We start from the raw sequence: 6,727 nt of genomic DNA, 5'->3' as shown, positions 1-6,727 counted from the left end.
GGCCTTACTCTTTTATTTAATAGGACCCTGTCCTATTTAAAGATTGAGGTGGGTGGGCAAGGAAGAAGGACAAGAAAGAATGGCTGAGTCTGCACTCACATTTTTTCCGCTGTAGATCCTGCCAAATTCTGATCAATCTGAACCTGGATCTGCAGCCTTCCTTTTTCCTTGACTTGAAAATTCTGTACTTGCATTGTCCCAATTTTCAGTCTCCTCTCTCCTGCCCATTTGATTGGGGAAGTGGAGGGGGGAGAAGTGGTGGTCGTGTTAAGCTCCTTTTGTCTCCTGACTCTACAGCCAGAGCAAGCTCGGAGAGAGGCAAGTGAAGCATCAGGCTGCTGGTTTATCTTTCTTTTCCTGCAAGGAGGAGGGGGAGAGGGAGGAAGCAGCCTCAGAGAGAACAAGGGTGGGAAAGTACATCCAAAAGGCAAATCTCACAGTCTCTTTAAAATGGATCCCAAAATGAGGACCCAAATAAATCCTGTGAGGGAATGGCAACCAGGAACCAGTTTTCCTCCAGTCTTTGAATTGACACCCTGACTAAACAGTGACAGACTACCGCACTACGTCAGTGTTCGAAGCATGGAGAAGGGGATGGAAGTTAATCCAGAAAAACGCCAACATCTACACTTGCAATACTGGGGCTCTTGGAGCACCTTTCTTAGATGTAGCAAGTTATAGCCACCTCTGGATATCCAGGAGAAAAGGTAGTGTCACCACGGATCTATCATAGACATTGCACAGGGAAAATGTAAAGTGCTCAATAATAAAATGGAAATCGAATAAGGTGCATAGAGGGTGTTTTTTAATTCAGATTAAGAGAGAATAAAAAGCACAATGCAGAAAGTACCAAAGAGTGAAGCTAGAGTGGGGGTAGGAGGGAAAGAAAAATGGAATGAAGGAAAGCAGGGAGAGGGGAGAAGCTAAAAACAAGAGGAAGAGAAAAGCAGCTGGAAATTAAAGTGGCTAATGGGGGAGCTGAGAAATCCTCAGCCTATCACTATACCAAATATGGCTAAATCATGCAAGCAACAAAAATGAGGTCACCTGTAGTCTCTATATATTCATGGAAGTCCCAGGTATATAGAAAAATGAACCTTTCTATATTCACCACAGTAAGAAGACTATTCTGGGGCCTAAGGAGCTTCATGAAGAGTGAGAATATTTGAGTCAAAGGGAGAAAATGAAGGGGAATTTGCCTGCCCTAGACCCTGAAAGCTCACAGAATCTGGGTTAACTAGTTGTATGCAGAATCATAGAGTTGGAAGGGGCCATACAAGCCACCTAGTCTAGCCTCCTCCTCAGTGCAGGATCACCCTAAAGCATCCCTGACAAATATTTGTCCAGCTGCTGCATGAAGATTGGCAGTGTGTGTGTGTGTGTGTGGGGGGGCTCACTGCCTCCCTAGACAGTTGATTCCACAGCCTGGACTATTCTTAATGTTATCGTTTTTTTTTTTTTGATCCTAATATCAAGGTTTCCACCTGTAATTTAAACACATTATTGCAGGTCCTACCCTATGCTGCCAACAGGAACTGCTCCCTGCCCTCCTCTGATGGCCTTTCAACTACTTAAAGAGAACAATCATTCCCCTCCCCAACCTCCTCTTCTCCAGACTGAACATTCCCAGATCCCTCAGCCTTTCTTCATAGGGTTTGGTCTTGTGTGTGTTTTCTATTGCATCCTTTGTAATATATTTCTATAAAGCATTTAGTTTATTGTAATCTTGAACAATTGATTGGCAGGAAAAAAGATATTTATCACATATAAATTAATAAGTAAATTAAGATGAACAATTATGACTTTGTTAAAGGCCACCCAAAGAGTTACACAACGTAAGAGTGATTTGGATGACATGCATAATTGCTGTTATTATGGTTAATGTTATTGTTTTCTAAAATCCAGCAAGGAAAACAACTGTACACTCCCAGCTGTTTGTGGCAATGTCTAATAACAGTATGTATCTTGTACATCTCCTTCCTTGCTGGAATTCATGCCTTTTTGCAATTCTACTCTTCTGCGTTTTACAGTGTATTTACAATACTGTTAAGAATGAGTACATAAATAGTCTGAGATGGGAAAGCTCCCAAAAAGTTTTGTATGTGTGTGAGGGGGGCAGAGTACTAGATCCTTCCCTCTGCCCTCACCTTTTCTGACTCCACCATTGCCTGAAGCAATGGTATACAACATGAAAAAAGAAAGGTTCACAATGGAAAATCAACAGAAGAAAACAGGGAACCTTTCCAAGGCAATATGTTTGTATTAATGTATATAATGAATTGCAATTCAATTTCTTTTACAATCTTTAACCGCTCCTGCGGAGTGGATTAAATAATCGGGTAAGGGCACCTAAGGAGGGCCCTGTCCGTGATGAGGAAGGGTACTGATTGGCCCCTTCCCCCAGACTGACAATCGGAGGGGCCAATCCTTCACGCCTGCCGATTGGCCCGTCCGATTGTCAGTCTGGCGGCAAGGGACCAATCGGGAGCCGCGCACAGTGCGGGTCCCGATTGGACCCTTGCTGCCAGACTGACGAATCGGGAGGCGCGAAGCCAACAGGCTGCAGGGATAGGCGGCCGCCGCTGCCCAACACTATCACTGCCCCGCGGCAGCGAGACACTAGCCCCCACTCTCCACCCAGGCCGCCTCCGCCGCTGGGGCACGCGGCAACACACACTTCGGCCCTACCGCCAGCCGCCCGCCGCCATTTGCTCCCTCGCCTTTAAAGTGCAGCGGGCTTGATTACTAGTTCTTTTATATACCAGAAGGAACAACCATAATGGCTTCTAGATAAATTCTGTTTTCATTGACTTCATCAGTGGTTGAATCCTCCATTCCTCCCAAAACAGTGTGTTGTATCAAAGGTGGCAAAATCCTATCGCCTTTCCTTATATTACTGTTTTAGTATTTTAGTATCAATAGGCCACAGGCTCTCTAGGGTACTGTGGGGAATGCTAATGACTAGCATTATCTAGAAGCCATTATGGTTGTTCCTTCTGGTATATAAAAGAATTGTAAAAGAAATTGAATTGAAATTCATTATATACATTATTAAAACACATTGCCTTGGAAAGGTTCCCTGTTTTCTTCTGTTGAAGCAATAGTATAGGCAGGATCCAGTTTCTTGTGGGTTTCTCCAATGGGGCATATAGTGCCTCCTCCAGACCATTTCAGGGCAGGATACTGGTGCAGTGGAAAAAGCTTCCCCATACACCAGTGGTATACTCCAAATTGGATACTCATAGACCAAAATTGAAATGCAAATATTTCTAACATAATATTAAGTGCAAAGATATATTCATCTTGGAGTCTTCATTGAAAAAAAGCCTGAAGTTGAGAGATGTGAGGTGAATAATTTAGGTATAGCTCCATCCTTTCTGAGTAATAGAAAGTTAAATAAAGCCATGAACTTTCACCTTTTTCAATGATTAACTGCATTTTTCCCATTAAATAACCAAAGTGCACTAAGTGAGATGGGATACTGGACTAGACGGACCACTGATCTTACTCAGTGGAGCTCTTCTTATGTTCTCGTGAGGATAACACATGTACAATTAGGGGAATAAAACCCACTTTTCAATTTTTCAAATAAGACAAGTTGTTATTTATTGAGAAACATACTAGTTTGCAACCAAAGCCACTTTTGGATCCCTAATCATTGTCAGTCTTATCTCTAGTGGAATGAGATTTAGTCATGAATACCACCCCTTTAAGCTACACGAAAAAAATCAAGAGAAAGATATAATTGTTTTGAGTTTTCAGGAATGGAAATAGATTGGCAAAGATGTCACCTTGAAAATAATCTCAATGAATTTGAAATCGTTTTTAAAAAATACTTGTGCAGTGGTATCTTACACTTAATATATTAGCTATTGTGGACAGACATGAAATAACATGAAGCTGCCCGATACTGAATTAATCAGGCCCTTGATCCATCAATATCAGTACTGTCAACTCAGACTGGCAGCATTCTTCACCCCCACCTGACTGAACCTGAGACAAAGAAGAGGGTTTTTTTTACCACCTCCTTCCCCTCCTTTTCCCAAATCAGGAACCATGAAAAGTAGATGAGGCTAAGAGAGCAGGTTTCATGTGCAGGAGTGAGGAGTCAAACCTGCTGCTAGATTAGAGTCCACCTCTCTTCACCATCACACCATGCTGGAAGATGCTGACTAGACCTGGCATTGATCTGCAATGCAGTGCATCTTTGCTGACTTGGCTCTGCCAAGTGAATTTGAATGGGTGGGGGAGCAGGAATGGGAAAAGGGGATTTTCTGCCAGTACCTGTGGAAAACCTTAGCAGTCCCAGGTGGGTCAGCTCCTGTAACCCCCTCTGCAGATCAGTGTCAAGTGCAGTCAGCAGCAGAGGCATGCATTCCTTGCACTGACACAGCAATGCAGCTATCAAGGGGATAAGCCCATGGCCAGGATCTGAGCAGCATGATGCATCTACCAGCTCCTGGAATCAGAGAACGTCATGGGTCAGGGCAGCCCTACCAAGGGGCTTGTTCCTGTTTCCTGCTTGCCCAGCTATAAACACACACACAGAGTGAGTCAACATGTGTTATGGTCAGAGCCATATATTTCCTTCTCTTTTCTTGAGAAAAAAGTGCCTAATAAAGAGAAATGACTCAAGGCTTAAACATGATCAATAATAGAATAGGTTGGGGAGGGGGTGCAAATTGGCCCAATGGGAGCACCGCCATGCCTCTTCCACCTACTAAAGAGGTTCCTCAAAGAGAGCTGAAGCATGGAGCAAGCTACCTCTTAAAGCTTTCCTTGACAATTTTTTGACCAGTACTCAAAATTTAGCACTCTACTTATTTCACTAAACTCATCATGCATAGAAAAATACCCAGCAAAAAAAAATCACATGGGGAAAGCAAGCAACAGTGGAGCTTGTACACTGATAAAGATTAAGCTAAGATGGTTATCCGAGAGCAAATACAGCTTGAAGAACTGATACAATTTTTAAAAACATGCCCTGTGCAAAACTGATCAATAAGGAAAAACAAGCCATGTCACATACTAAAAAAGGAAATGTAAATGCTCCAATACAATATCCATGTTTTATCATGGGCAAGCAGAATATATACGTCACAACACCTAAGAGAAAAATTGGAGGGCGGAAAAGGTGTGGCGTGCAGGTTTGGAGTTCAATATCTTTATATTATATCTTTAGAAGTCCTACCAACTTGACTTCAGTGAAAATCAAAGTAAGCTGTACGTGCATAAAAGACATTAGTGGAAATGCACAATAGAAATAAATTGTTAAAAAGCAAATAGAAACAAAACCAGTTTGGAACAAAACAACCCCAAATCGATTCTGAAGATCACTTAATATAAAGCTGTAATGAGATGTGGGACTCAGAACCAAAAGAAGATAGATTGACAGAATCTAATTAAAACTATAAAGCAAACAATTTGCTTAGCCTTAAGAAAAATTAAAAACCTATCCACAAGAAATTTATATTATAGAAGTATGAGTCATATAAGTGGCAACCATTATATGAATATGTTTTCAGTACAGTTGTACGTAGAAAACATACAAGTCGCATCCCACACCCTTGCATTAAATTTATGATTTAAAAACCTATAGCGATTTAGGGTCAATTAACATAAACAGTCCATGTAGCCACCACCAGGACTATGGATCACACGGGTGCTGGAAGTTCCATGCTCATGAGAGCAAGCATGGTGCAGTGCAGGGGTGGTCAACCTGTGGTCCTCCAGATGTCCATGGACTACAATTCCCATGAGCCCCTGCCAGCAAATTGTAGTCCGTAGACATCTGGAGGACCACAGGTTGACTACCCCTTGTGTAGTGGTTAAGAACGGCAGACTCTAATCTGGAGAACTGAGTTTGATTCCACACTTCCACATGAAACTAGCTGGGTGATCTTGGGCCAGTCACAGTTCCCTCAGAGTTCTCAGTCCCAGCTACTTCACAGGGTGTCCGTTGTGAGGAGAGCAAGGGAAGGTGATTGTGAGATGCCTTCAGGTAGTGAAAGAGCAAGATATAAAAACCAATTTGTCTTCTTTTTTCTCATATGAACCATGACATCCATGGGGAAGGGGCTTCAGCCAATGAAAAACAGCCCTGGGGTATCACTGTTTAATGGGAAACTTACATGTACCCATCCTAACAAAGCAAATAGCAACTCCCTGAAACCTTTTCAGGTACATAACATGGTATGGAGGGAGGGAAGCATTTATCCCCTTCTTTTTACTTACTGTGGTCCCATTCAAAACAGGGTCCCTCACATAGCTGGAAAGCATGGATCTCCCAGTGCACATGTGATCCAAACTCTTCATTACTATCTCAAGCACTTCATATCACGAAAATCAGCCCTTAAGGCAAGACCCAGTGAAAGTCAAGAACGACCATCTCATTTATTTCAATGGGGATTCTTTAACAAATACTGAACTCTTTTGCTGAAATCATTGGGACTTTAAATAATCATTCATTGCCTAGATGGTGACCTTACATTTCATTTGCAAGTTATCCTTGCTCCCCTTCCTGTGACAGTAGCTCAAAATTTATAGACACTATTATATATACCAGGGGTCTCAGACCTCATTGAGTCTGAGGGAACTGTCATGAGTATGGGGCCAACAACAGACTCAATGAGGTCTGAGACCCCTGGTACATATAATAGTGTCTATAAATTTTGAGCCACTATCATTATCTATTTTTGTATAGCTAGAACCTACTTATATTCCATAT

The sequence above is a fragment of the Paroedura picta genome, chromosome 4, assembly GCF_049243985.1.
Source record: "Paroedura picta isolate Pp20150507F chromosome 4, Ppicta_v3.0, whole genome shotgun sequence".
NCBI lineage: Eukaryota > Metazoa > Chordata > Lepidosauria > Squamata > Gekkonidae > Paroedura > Paroedura picta.
The sequence above is the reverse complement of the archived record's forward strand: the minus strand, read 5'-3'. Positions refer to the sequence as shown.